Below are 12,717 nucleotides of genomic sequence, written 5' to 3'. Positions count from 1 at the left end.
TAATAACAATGACAATGACAACAACAACAACAACAGCAACAATAATTTGTCCAAGATTCACACAGAACTCCCTGGAGGGAGAGTGAGAATTAATACTTATGCAGGCTGGCCCCAGAGCCCCTGCTCATAACTACTAAGTCAGATCACCTTGCTTATTTAGATCAGTTTTTTTTCAACTGTGATATGAGTGTACTGTGTCCAGTAACTTATAATTTCAAAATACCTCACTGTAAGGGAAACATTAGTTGCAGGCATTACAACCCACAGAAAGCTAGACATACAAAAATAACTTGTTAGGGCAAGATAACCAATAATGTTTTTAAATATTATACCTGCTGACCCTTTGCAATAAAGTGTTTATTTATAATTCTGTCTGGCTACAGAATAACATCATAATCCTGCATGTGGCTGGTGGCTCCCGTGTTGGACAGCAAGGGTCTAGAGAATTTAAATGACTTGCCCAGCCTTGCCCAGGAAGCTCGTGGTGGGATCAGAGCTATAGTCTGGGACTGTTCCTTCCTATCCAACAATTCCCTCATGGAAGTTTAGAAGCTTCTCCTTTGGTGCCCAGCTGTCTATCCGTACTTATGACATCTTGTCAGGTGCCCCGGCCTGCTCCTGAACATCAGCCAGAACCCACTTCTGCTCTTTTTTGGCCAGGTAATACCTTCTAGCAACTTCCATTGCCTTCTTGGCATCAGTTTTTACATGGAAGGGTAGTGGCTAGAGAAGGAAATGTGTCCACATGACAGGTTTTTCATAAATATAGTAGGAGTGGTCAAGAGAAGAAAACCTCAGGAATACGAGTGGAAGCAGGTCATTTAATATACCAAATGCGTACTTTCAATGTATGTTTGTGTTTCCGAGTCCACGCTTGTTCTACTCGTGCATTATAGGCCAACACATCAGGAGACAAGGATTTGGGGCAAGAAATAGCGGCTTTAATTTGTAAAGCCAGCGGAGAAGATGGTAGACCAATGTCCTGGAGAACCATCATCCCAAGTCAGAATTCAGGCTCTTCTTATATTAAAAAGGGGAAGCGGGAATGCTTGGTTGTTGCAAACTTGGTGTATGAATTCTTTGTTGTTAGAATCCTTTGTTCTTGCAGCTCTTCACCTGGGTCAGATCCGTGTAAACCTCCAACAAGCAAATGTTATTTTCTATTCTGTATCTTGTTATCTTTATACGAATGGAAAAGTGATAATATCCTTCAAAGTCAGAGCCTTGAGAATAGGGTCTCCTGTATATTTCAGGATCTAGGCAACATTGTTTCACAAAAGGTGCAGAAACAGCAAGACTAAGCCTAGGAAACAGGGCACATGTTTAAAGTCAAAGGAACAGATCTAATATGGAGTCAGATTTGTTCTTTCCTATTTCAGTAGTGCCATGGAGAAGGCACTGTGGGCAGCTTTCTGTAGGGTCCTGGAGGCTTTCTCTCTCAGCCTCTGTGCGCCTCTATTGAAAACCCGTCATCGCTATCTGGCCTGCTGGAAAACCAGTCCGCCTGTTTTGCCCTGAAGTTGTGTTCTGTTTATAACTCATCTCTACTCCTTGGAAAACAACTCAATAAAAACTCAGTTGGTTTCCCACCAGCCCTGAGCAGGGGTGAGGGATAGCATGTTATTATTTTATTAAAAAAATATATAAAAGAGTTTTAAAACAGCACTGGGCACATAGGAGAGAGACAATCAATGCTTCCTGGCTTAAATCGAAAATGATGACTCAGTGAGTCTATGGCTGCTGTATTTGCTGAGCTAGTTACTCCTTTGCTCCATTACACATTTATTTTAACTGAAAAAGAAATATATGCATATGGTTAAAAAAATTCAAACAGAGCAAAAAATACTCAAGTGAAAGAAGTTTTCCCTCATCCTCTGTTCTTACATGCCTCCCTGGAGATGCCAATGTTTACAATCCTTTGTGTGCTTTTCCAGATATGCTATGCAAGTTCCCACCAATGTATGTAAATTCCTTTAAAGTTTTACTTATTTTTAACTTTAAGGGATTTAAATCCTCAAGTGGCTTCTGCCACAGTAATAGAAAAGAAGAAATCTGACTCCATATTAGATCTGTTCCTTTGACTTTAACCCTGTGCTCTGTCTCCTAGGCTTCTTCTTGCTTGTAAAACAATGTTGCCTAGAGCCTAAAATATACAGGAGAGCCTATTCTGAAGGCTCTGACCTTTAAGGGTATTTAACACTTTTCCAATCATATAAAGATAACACGTTGCAGAATAGAAAATAACGTTTGTTTTGTTGGAGGTTTACAGGGATCTGACCCAGGGAGATAGCTGCAAGAACAAAGGATTCTAACAAGAAGGAATTCCTACACCAAGAAGTTTGCAAAAACCAAGCACATAGGAAAGCAGCCTGAATTCTGACTTGGGGAGATGGTTTTCCAGGACATTAGTTTGCCATCTAGGTCTACAGAAACTTGCTATTCCATGCCCCAACACTTGGTCTCCCAACTTACTGGCCTGTCCTGCACTGAGGAGAATGAATTTGGACTCAATAACACTTCTACCTACCTAGCAAGTTGGACACTGGGACTGAGGGCAGCTCTCCCACACACAGGGGCCTACGGTGAGCCCTTGATTATTCCCCGAGGTTGGGGTGTGGTTTACCCAGGAGGGATGGGGACTCTACACCAACACTCAGGCAGTCTGCTCCTTCTGGGGCTCTGACATTTTACCTCCCGCTCCCTGCCAGCCCAACATTTGGGACAGTGGAGCTAAGGCAGAGATCGTGCCTGCCTGTTTCCCAGCGTGTAAAAGGGGAATATGTACTCTTCCCAAGGTTGTTCTGAGAAACAACACCTGCGGGTGCTTGGTTCCCTGAGCAACAGTAAACCTAGCTCCTTGTGGGGGCAACGGGTATGATACCCGTAGGGTTTCTGCAGAGACCTTAGCTGGAGGGCTGGGCCAGGGACGTAAAATATGAGCTGTGGGCAATGACGGGTAAGAGAAGGGTGTATAGGCAGGACTGCTGCCTCCTTCGGGGTGCCACAAGAGGTAAAACGCTTTCTCCCCATCTCTGTTACTCCCCTCCCAATTCCAGATAACTGCCTTCCCTCTGCTCCTCCTGTCCATGTGTCTCCCTCCACTTTTCCCCGCCTCCCCTCCTCCTCCCCTATTCTCCCTCCCTCGGTTCCCCTTCCCTCTCAGGACCCAGAGCGTATCGCTGGCCCTCCTGCGCATGCGCAGTTGCTGCCAGCTGGACCGCGGGTTGGAAGCTCCAGCTCCGAGCCGGGGATCGGCCCCAATGGCTTCTCAGCTCTGTCGCCCTGTAGGCCTTTGGCTACTGCCTGGGGCCGGGGCCTCTGGCTGTGGAAGTGCAAGGTGAGGGGATATCGGGAAAGGGGTGAGGCGGCTGCGGGAGGGCGGTCGGCGTGTCACAGCCCCCCAGGGCGCCAGTCAGCGTGTGTTCAGCTGGATTGCTCGGGCCAGACCCCTCTGCCCGCGCCACCTGCCCCGGCGCACCGGCCACAGCTGCCCAGGGCCAGGTGTGCCCCTGCCGCCTCTTGACCCAGCCGGGCTCCCCTCAGTCCGCGGCTGGCATCCGCTTCCCCTCTCCCGCCCGCGAGTCCTCCCCTCCCGGGCTTCCTCTCCTAGGCCGCCGACCCGTCCCCACCACTGGGCGGGCTGTGTCCCGGGCGGGCGGGGTCTGCACACCCGGACGGGGCGGGCGGCTTGGGCTGGGGCTGGGGCTGGCCTCCGAGCGGGGCTGCAGCCCGCGTCCCCCACCCCGCTCTCCCTGCCCCGCGACCCTGGGGCTGCCTTCCTCTCCCTTTCCCGATCCCTGAGGTCCAGATTAGCGGCGTGGGCGCTGCTCCCCAGGCTGAGAGCCCGCGGCTGTAACTCCCAGCTTCTCCTGGTGGAGTCGGGAAAAGGGAGCGGCAGTGCTGAGGGAGCTTCTGTCTCCTTGATCAGGATTTCTGCCCCAGGTAAGTACCTTGAACACTTTCAGGTGTTAGGATGGCGGTGCTTGTTGATGTCACATGTTTTTATACTGAGAGGGATTACAGTGGTGAAAGCAGGGCTTGGTTCAGTTAAAAATGAGCTGAAGGCATGAGGCTGTCTCATCCTCCATCATTCACTCTCCCAGGGTGAAACGTGAGACCGTCGATCTTAAAAAGATACTTATAGTCCCTAACTAGTCCAGCCCAGCTATTGTGTGTTAACAGGAACAGCACAACCTGAGGCGTTGGAGACCCAGGGACATTGCACTCCTAAAGAGCTCCTGGCAAAATCTGGTTTGTTTTGTTTTTTTTGTTTGTTTGTTTTACTTAAATTGTGGGACAGACTAGTAGTATAGAGGGAAAAATAATTGGCAAGAAGGATTTTTTCATATAACAGCTTTATTGTGATATTGTTCACACACCATGAAGTCCACCCACTTGAATGTTACAATTCAGCAGCTTTTAGCATATTCACATTTGTGCAACCATTATTATTCCAGAACGTTTTCATCACATCAGAAAGACCAGTTGAAATGCATGACCTATCCACCCCTTCCCAGTGGTGGTTCTAAAGAAGTTTCTTGGCTGTTCCTGACCATAAATTAACTTGTTACATTCCATGAAATATCTGGGAGGAATTCTAATCAGAATTACAATGAATCTGTCTATCAAAGCAGGAAGAATTAATGTCTTTATGGCAAAAACTTCTTCTACACATGAATATATCTGGGACCCTATCTTTTCATCTGTCCAGAGCCAGGCCTATGGGAAATCCTCATTAATTCTTGGGTTTGTGAATGATGAGATTCAATACATCATTAGATGGAACTGTAGCCTTTCACTGAAGAGAAAAGTAACCTCGTAGAAGCCAAGTGATTCTCTGATGGTTAGAATGAGAGACCGCCAGTGCTGGAGTATTCGAGTGGACTTGGTGCTTGCAGAGTTCTCCACCACCTACAGCTAAGGGGATTACCGTGTTCTTTTACTTTTTTTTTTATGGCGTTGCTTTTATTTTTACTTATTATATAAAATTATTTTTTATTGAAGTGTTGTAAATTTACCATGTTAGCTTCAGATGTACAGCAGAGATTCAGTTATAAGCTTATGCATATGTATATAAATGTTTTTCAGATTGTTTCTAGTACAACTCATTACAAGAAATTGAAAATAGTACCCTGTGCTATATAGTAGGTCCTTGTCATTTATTTTATATTTATTAATGTGTATCTGTTAATCCTCCCTTTCCTGCCTGCTAACAACAGTTTGCTTTCTATGTCCATGAGTCTATTTCTAGCAGCACCGTTTTTGCTAGCAATATATGCTGGTTGGCTCTTTTCTGTTTCAGTAGTTCCATCTTATGTGTGGGCGTTTTTCTTCTGGTGGGCCTGTGTGTGGTTTGCACACGTGATAATAGAGATCTGTATTTGGGAGAACTCCAGGCCTCGTGTAGTCCCTCGTATGGAGCGCCCACTGAACTGATGCTTGAACTTGGAAAAAAACAGTAAATGTTGGAATTTCCACTATGGTTGAGACTTCCAGGTTTCTATAACCTCTTTAGCCCACCTAAATTTTGGCTGCACCCAATACTGGATAATTTGGTGGAACTTCATGGTATGGTGGTGTAGAGACAGGGCCTTGTATGCTTCTTCTCTTTCCTTTTTCTAACAATCATTTTCCTGGGCCTTCCAGGTACTCCCCCAGAAGGGCCCAGGGCTGGCTTGGTGCTGCACTGAGGCAATATTTGTTAATAAGTCCCTTTCCTCATCTCTTCTGAGCCTCCATTTCCTTCTCTACACAATGAGGGCTTAGACTAGATAAGTGCTTTTCAGTTTCTTTTAAAGCCATGTTTCCTTTGAGAAACAGAAAATTCAAATCTCTCCTCCCATCACAACCCTTTAGATTTTGACACGTCCTCCAAGGAGTCACATAGCTCTTTGTGGTAAATTGATGTGATTGTGATTCCACGTGGCACAGAAAAGACTCTTCAGAGATTTATTGCAGGGAGAGGGCAGGAAAGGGGCAGTATGTCACACTTTCTTGTGTGAGCACTGGAGCAAAGGCTTGGGTTTAAATACAGTGTCTGATGTGGCATCTCTCTAATCTTGCACAATGTGATAAACCTCTATCCCTAGTTTCTTAATGTGTCAAGTTGGGGTGGTAATGTTTTAAGGCTTTTGTGAAACATTATACACATAAGCCATTTGTGTCTCGGTAGATACAAGACCTGCTAGAGAGTCGGAATTTCTTTAAAAATACATATATATTGTCCACATCACTCTGTCTGTGTGTATTTTGAAGTTCCTGGAGGGTGAGGGTTGAGTGTAATGTCCATCGTGGGACAGGTGGCCCATGGGTCTGTGTGCCTCAGATTGCCCCCTCCTCCCCAGTCCTCTTCCTCTCAGTCCAGGATGAAGTTCCCTAGTAGATTTACACACAGGTCTTGTGGAAATGGCTTTTCATTTTATTGTTTCACCAAGGAGGGTTGCCATCATGATCTCTGTGGTCAGGTTTTGGTGACCTGAAGGCTATGCAATTGGGGATTTCTATTTTATAAAAAGAAAAAAAATTACAAATACAAAATTAGACCTAGGTTGGTGGCAGGGGCTTTTGAAAGTGGGGACCATTAGCTTTTTTAGCTTCAGGTGCAGTGGCCTCTAGCCACGAGGACACATCCTCATGCTCTGAATTTGGAGGGACCAGTGGGTTCAGTGGGAATATTTACTGAGTGCATCTCATGGGCTGCGCATTCTCTTATTTGTACTGTGTGTTCCTTATTTGAGATGGTGAGCTGATTTAAACTCAATAGCCTCTTTAAAATAATAGACTTTTTATTTTTAGATGTAATGTAGATTCCCATGTAGTTGTAAGAGATAATATGGAGAGGGCCTATGGACTCTTTGCCCAATTTTCTTTAATAGTTCCATCTTGCAAAGTTGGGGTACTATTCATTCGTGACTCACTAACCCTTTTAGGTTTGTGTTATTGCCCTCATTTCTATTTGTGAATAAACTGGTGTTGAGAGAAGCACACAGGTCTGCCCAGGTCACCCACGTGGTTAGTGAAGATTTGGGTGGAACGTGGGCTTGGCATTTCCAAGCAGTACCATTATGATGGTCTGTGGCAGGGAGCAGCATTCACTTTGCTTGTTTATTCATTCATTCAACAAACATTTATTGAATAAACTCTGTGGGTCAGATGCTTTCATAGGGTTATCTGATTCTTCAGCAGTATGGAGAATCAGGTAATGTTTTCTTTTTCTTTTTTTTTTTTTAATATGAGAAAAATATCTCTGAGAGGTTATAATCTCCCCAAAGGAAAAATAGCTCATAAATGAGGGATAGTACATTTGTACAGTTCCTTCTTCTTATGCAAATGGTACCCTAGGCATTTTACATTTGCAAACTTCCATAATCCAGATATATTCTTGTAAGGCAAGTAGTTTTTTTTTTAATTGAAGTATAGTCAAGTTTACAATGTTGTGTCAATTGCAAGGTGGTTTTTTTTTGAATTTTGAATGGAGAAAATATTTTTTGAGGGGGTTAATTAAGTTTATTTATTTGTTTCATTTTTCTAAAATGAGGTACTGAGGATTGAGCCTAGGTCCTTGAACATGCTAAGTACGTGCTCTACCACTGAACTGTACCCTCCTCCCCAAAGCAAGTTTTCTTACCCATTATTCTGCACCTTAGGAGTTCAAATAAATTGGCGTTGAAATCCAGATATTTTGATCCTACTATGGTTCTTTGCATTATATCCTGCTGAGGGGTGGGGAAGCAGTTCCTTTATTCATTCATTTATTCAGCAGTTTTGAGCACCGACTTTGCATCAGGGCCTGCCTAGGTGCTTGGAAACAGAAAACAAGAAATGATCCTTTTCTGCAGGGGATGGAAGCCTAGACCAAAAGCTGGGTAATGTGATCTGAGCTTCAGTAGCCATGTGCAGACGCTGAGGACAAACTTATCCCCGATTTGCTTGGACTTCCCTTGCCTTCTGGCTGGTGCACACCAGGTCGCCGCATCCCAGTGAGGCCCGCAGCCCACAGCACAGTATGTACATCGATTTACCCTCCCTTCTCGGCAGGGCCTGCAACATGAACGCCCCTGACTACATGCAGTGCGCTGAGGACCACCAGACTCTCCCGATTGTGGTCCAACCCGTGGGGATCATCTTAGAGAATTTCTTTTGCATCTATAATGGAATCTCCTTGGTGAGCCAGATCAGACCGTGCGGCTCCCAGTGGGCACTCTGTATCTACTATAGGTATCTCTATGCGCCCGAGAATGGATGGAGTGACTTCCAGACCCACCGCAATGTCATGGGCCTTGTCACCATTACTGACTGCCTCTTGGCCAAGACCTTCTAGAAGCTCCACGCACAGAGGAGCTGTATGGCACCATGCTCTACGACTCTCAGCTCTTTGTCTTTGTGCTGTATGGGGAGGTGGCCGAGCAGCCGCACACCGACGTGGCCTTCAATCTACGAGGACTGCAGGGTGGTGGAGAAGAGGATCGACGACTTCACTGAGTCACTCTTCATCTTGCCCAAGTCCAAGTGGCTGGATGGGGACCCCGAAAATTCTGGGGAGAAGACCCCCCTCCTCTACATCCTATTTGAGAAGGAGGACTTCGTGGGACTGGACACAGACAGCAGGCAAGTCAACCTGAAGGCCGGGCCACCCTGGCTGTGTGACAGATTGCTTCCCTACATCCAGAATGGGATCATCAAGGAGGAGGGCTTTCTTGTAGCCAAGGCGGGAAGGAGGTGTAGCCCGCCGGTTTTCAGACGTTTAAAACTAAATCCGCCTTTGTTTCAGAGAGATCCTTTTAGGGTTAGTGTGGACACTTACTCCCCTCTTTCAGCCAGGACCCTTGGGGGGACCCCTGGAGTTGCTGTCCAATAGAGTAGCCACAGCTACTGTTGTTAGTAGTGCTGGGGAGGAGGCCGGTCTGAGCTGAGATGTGCTGTAGGTCAAATGCACATCAGACGCTGAAACTTGTCTAGTAAAAAGAATATAAACTATCTTGTTACTTTCTATATTGATTACACGTCAAAATGATAGTATTTTACATACAGTAGAATAAGTAAGGTCTGTTCTTAAAATCAGTTACTTGGTTTTTTTTGTTGTTGTTACATTTTAAACGTGGCAACTGAGAAACATTATTTACATGACTCTCATTTCATTCCTGTTGGACAGCCTGTCCTGGGACAGTTTCATCCCTTTGCTTATAAATGAGACTCTGAATCCCGAGACGCAGAACGAGGTGCTGGTTGAGCTCAGGGTGGAGCCGATGTCTCCTGCCTCCCAGGCCCAGCACCAGCACGGCTCAGGCCCTCTCCCCTGCCTGACAGCCACCATGCCAAGTTAGGGCATCAGAAACACTGCCAGGGGCTTCCGAATTAGCTCCTTACGCAGGGAAAGGCATGTCACGGTGTATGGGACACAGCAGGGAAAAATTCGTCCTCACTTTGTCCCTGTGATTAGGTCAAAGACCCCACTCTGCCTTGGAAGTGCAGATGATCTCTTCTGGGCTGCCTAACCCCTCACCCTCTACTATGTTTCCCTGTGTATCTTTCAAGCTGTCCCTCGGGCAGAAGAGGGTGAGACGTCTTTGCCGAGAGGTGGTCCCCCTTTACTGGGGAGAGTGAGGTGAGCTGTGTCCCCCCGGCCTACGGCCTCGGGCCTTGAGTCTGGAGAGCGCTCATGGCGGTCCCACAGGTGACGGTCGGAGGACATGGCACGTGCTGCCGGGCCCGCTGTGCAGGAGGGGCTCTGTGATTCTCTGTGATTCTAAGGTCAGATTCTACTTTCTTGTTGTTGGTAAGATGGAGGAGAAGATGCCAGAGAATTGATAAAAAGAAAATCCACACCAGTCCTGTGAATGACAGACACAGGGGATCCGTGTCCCACCTGCGTGTGGTGCCTGGCAGGCTCTGGAATAATTTTCACTTCCTCCCCGGACATTCCTCTATGGCTTAAGGAAGGGGAGAGGCATGTCGTGGCCATGATCTGTACTTGTCCTCACAGGGCCCTGTGATCTACATGCCCACACTACACTTCTGCTCCTTGGAGATGAGGTGTCAGGTTTAGGAAACTGGGCACTGCTGAGGGCATAGCTGCCAGAACCGTGCTACACCAAGGCTGGCTCCGTTCACCTCACCTGTCACCTCCTGTTGAGTCCTAAGGCGTCATTCAAGGTAGGTGCATCGGTGCAATGAAAGCAGGGACCTCCTTCACCCCCTGGACAGACTGGTGGGTGATCAGTGGAAGCCTGGAGCCCTGCCCCAGCCCCACGCCAGTGCCTCCTATTTTGTCATAGGAGGCACTGGTGACATTTTTGCTCAGCAACTGCTTGGCTCTGATTCTGCAGAGCCAACAGAGAATGCCAGCTTGTTTTTGCCTTTTGAAGTCTGCCCTTGGGATTTGGCGGAGTAGCTGGATGTGTGCTTAGCCCATAGTGGTTGACACTGTCACCATTGTTTACCCAGAACCTCGTGTACCAGGCATGGCTGCCGGCATCAAAATACAGCAGCACATTAAACCTCCCTCCTGGTGGGTCTGTCTGTTCTGGTACCATAAGGGCTCAGCCAGCATCTGAACGTCAGTGAGATAACGTGGCCAGTGAGCTCGGGTCAAGCACGTTCTCCTCCAGTGACTTTTACTCCATTGTTGCTTTTACTATTACACAGTCATTAATTTTTTAAACAATGCTTTGGTTCAGGAGCAGAACCTAATTCTCCCCTGTTCCTCTTGGTGGGAGTGAGTAAAGTTGTCCAGCTTGAAATGCGACCACATTTTGTAGCTCAAAAGCTGTCTACACGCATCTAGGTGAAGTTTTGGTTTGGGGCGCTGACCACGTTGGGGTCCCCCGGCAGCATCGCTCCCCTCAGGCCCCTGCCTTCCCTGGATCAGGAGGTGAGGGTGGGTCTCACCGTCCCCGCGTCCCTGTCCTCATCACACTCACGTAATTTCTTGTAAATGCTGTCAAAGTCATTTTTGTTCTCGTGTGTTTCTAATTTTGGCTGTTCCTCTATTCCTTTTTCTATTTTCCTTTATCCCTTATACCACCCCGTGAGCATGTTGTTCGGTCTGAAAATGTGGTCTGTGCACACCCTGCATTGGAATAGCCAGATCGCCCTCTGTGCCGTCTCCATCGCTATAAAAAGCAAAAACTTAACAGTTGCCATGATTCGTATATTATCCTAGTCATCTTATTTTCTACTTTTTTGGAATTTTTGCTATGTTAGCACATCACCCACTGGAGTTTGATATATGTTAAAGTCCTTGCTTTGAGGAACCTATTAGTTCGTCCTTATATTTGGTAACAAATGCTCTCTTACTAATTTTGTTTATTTGTTTTGAAGAAGTGAGATGCGAATTGATTTAGGCGGCTGCTGAGGGATTTTTTCATGGAGTATTTAAACTTGGAAAGTCAAAATCTGCAGCACCTTGCTTGATTCTGGCTTTTACACAAACGTGCTCGGCACACGGTTCCTGGCTGTCGCTGTGTGACGTGCGTGACGGCGCTTCCTGGCCGGCGGTCACTGGTGAGGAAGTGGCCGGCTCGGGGGTGAGCAGCTGCAGGGGACGCTGTTGGAGGAAGCAGTCACCGGTTTTTTGTTTTTTTTTTTTTTTTTTGCATTCACCTTCCCAGTGCCATTTACTTTACTTTGCATTCATAGAGGGGCAGGAGCGGGCCTAAAACCATGCCACTCTTTTGTTCCCTTTATGAGACTGGTTTTTCTAAGTATCAGGAAAACATTGCCTTGTCCTAAGGAGCTGGTTCACTTGGATCTGGTGGACACAGGGACCCCTAAATGGGACCATAGCTTCCTCTCTGCTTCAGCCAGTGGGCATTCAGAGCCGGGTCTGTGGTTTGCCTCAGCAGCCGTGCAGGCCTCCCTGCACCGGCCTTTACTTTTACCCCTTTTTGGCAGTAAATAGCTGACTCTGTGTCTGTTGCAGCTGATGTCCACCACTGACGGCCGTGTGGTTATTTTGCGGTAGTGAGTCTCCAACACCCCTGTCAGCCGTGAAGGGACCTTGCATTCTCACCCCGACCCTGGTTCATCTCACCCAGGGAAAGGGCTTGGCCACCACCGTCATGCTGGACATGAGGCCTTGTTTCTCCTTTCATGCTCTGGTCCAAATGTGGACACTTCATCCTTCACTGACTTGGTCTCGCTTGAGACAGTCCAGACTTTCTGAAAGAGTCCATCACATTCTGGGGGGGAACAGAACAGAAGTAAGAGTCGCAAGTAGGAATCTAGGCTGTCTGGGTTGGCAAATGCAGGCTGGGATCTGTGATGGCCGGTCTGTGCCCTGGAAACTGGCCTTTCCCGTGGCTCCCGAGAGAAAAAGGGGTCGGAGCGAAAACAGACTTGCCTGGGTTCCTACCATCCTCATCTGCTCACTGACAGGAGTGTCAGCTAACTAGGAGCTCCCCCAGACCTCGGGCCCTTCAAACCTCAGATCACGGGAGATCCTTGAGTCCCTTCTTCTGGTCCTTCTTTGTGAGAATCCAGTGCCTTCTGAGGTGACTGGCAGCAGGAGATGCCTCCCCCTCCAGGGAACTCCCTTCGGAGGACTGTGACTCAGTGCACCTTGCTGTGAGCTTGTGGGTTTCCATCGTGCTCCCTGCAGAACCAGACTTGAGACTGGCTTAGCGACAGAAATAACAAGACTGATTCCAGGGCAGGGCCAGGTGGAGGGAACAGTGGAAATTGAATGTGACCTCAAACACCTAGGTGGGTGCTGGGGCT

The 12,717-nt window shown here is 47.3% G+C and overlaps 1 protein-coding gene across 1 annotated transcript in view; it reads left to right on the top strand.

Moving 5' to 3' along the window:
• Positions 1-3,176: 3,176 nt before the first annotated feature.
• LOC140690341 (uncharacterized) overlaps positions 3,177-12,717 on the top strand; it is a 414,099-nt gene continuing 404,558 nt past the window's right edge. Inside the window, exons 1-2 of the mRNA XM_072952049.1 lie at positions 3,177-3,337; positions 3,803-3,942. The gene's annotated coding sequence lies outside the window, so the exon portion shown is untranslated. The remainder of the gene's footprint in view (positions 3,338-3,802; positions 3,943-12,717) is intronic.

The sequence above is a fragment of the Vicugna pacos genome, chromosome 30 (assembly GCF_048564905.1).
Source record: "Vicugna pacos chromosome 30, VicPac4, whole genome shotgun sequence".
Classification (NCBI taxonomy): domain Eukaryota; kingdom Metazoa; phylum Chordata; class Mammalia; order Artiodactyla; family Camelidae; genus Vicugna; species Vicugna pacos.
The sequence above is the reverse complement of the archived record's forward strand: the minus strand, read 5'-3'. Positions and strand labels throughout refer to the sequence as shown.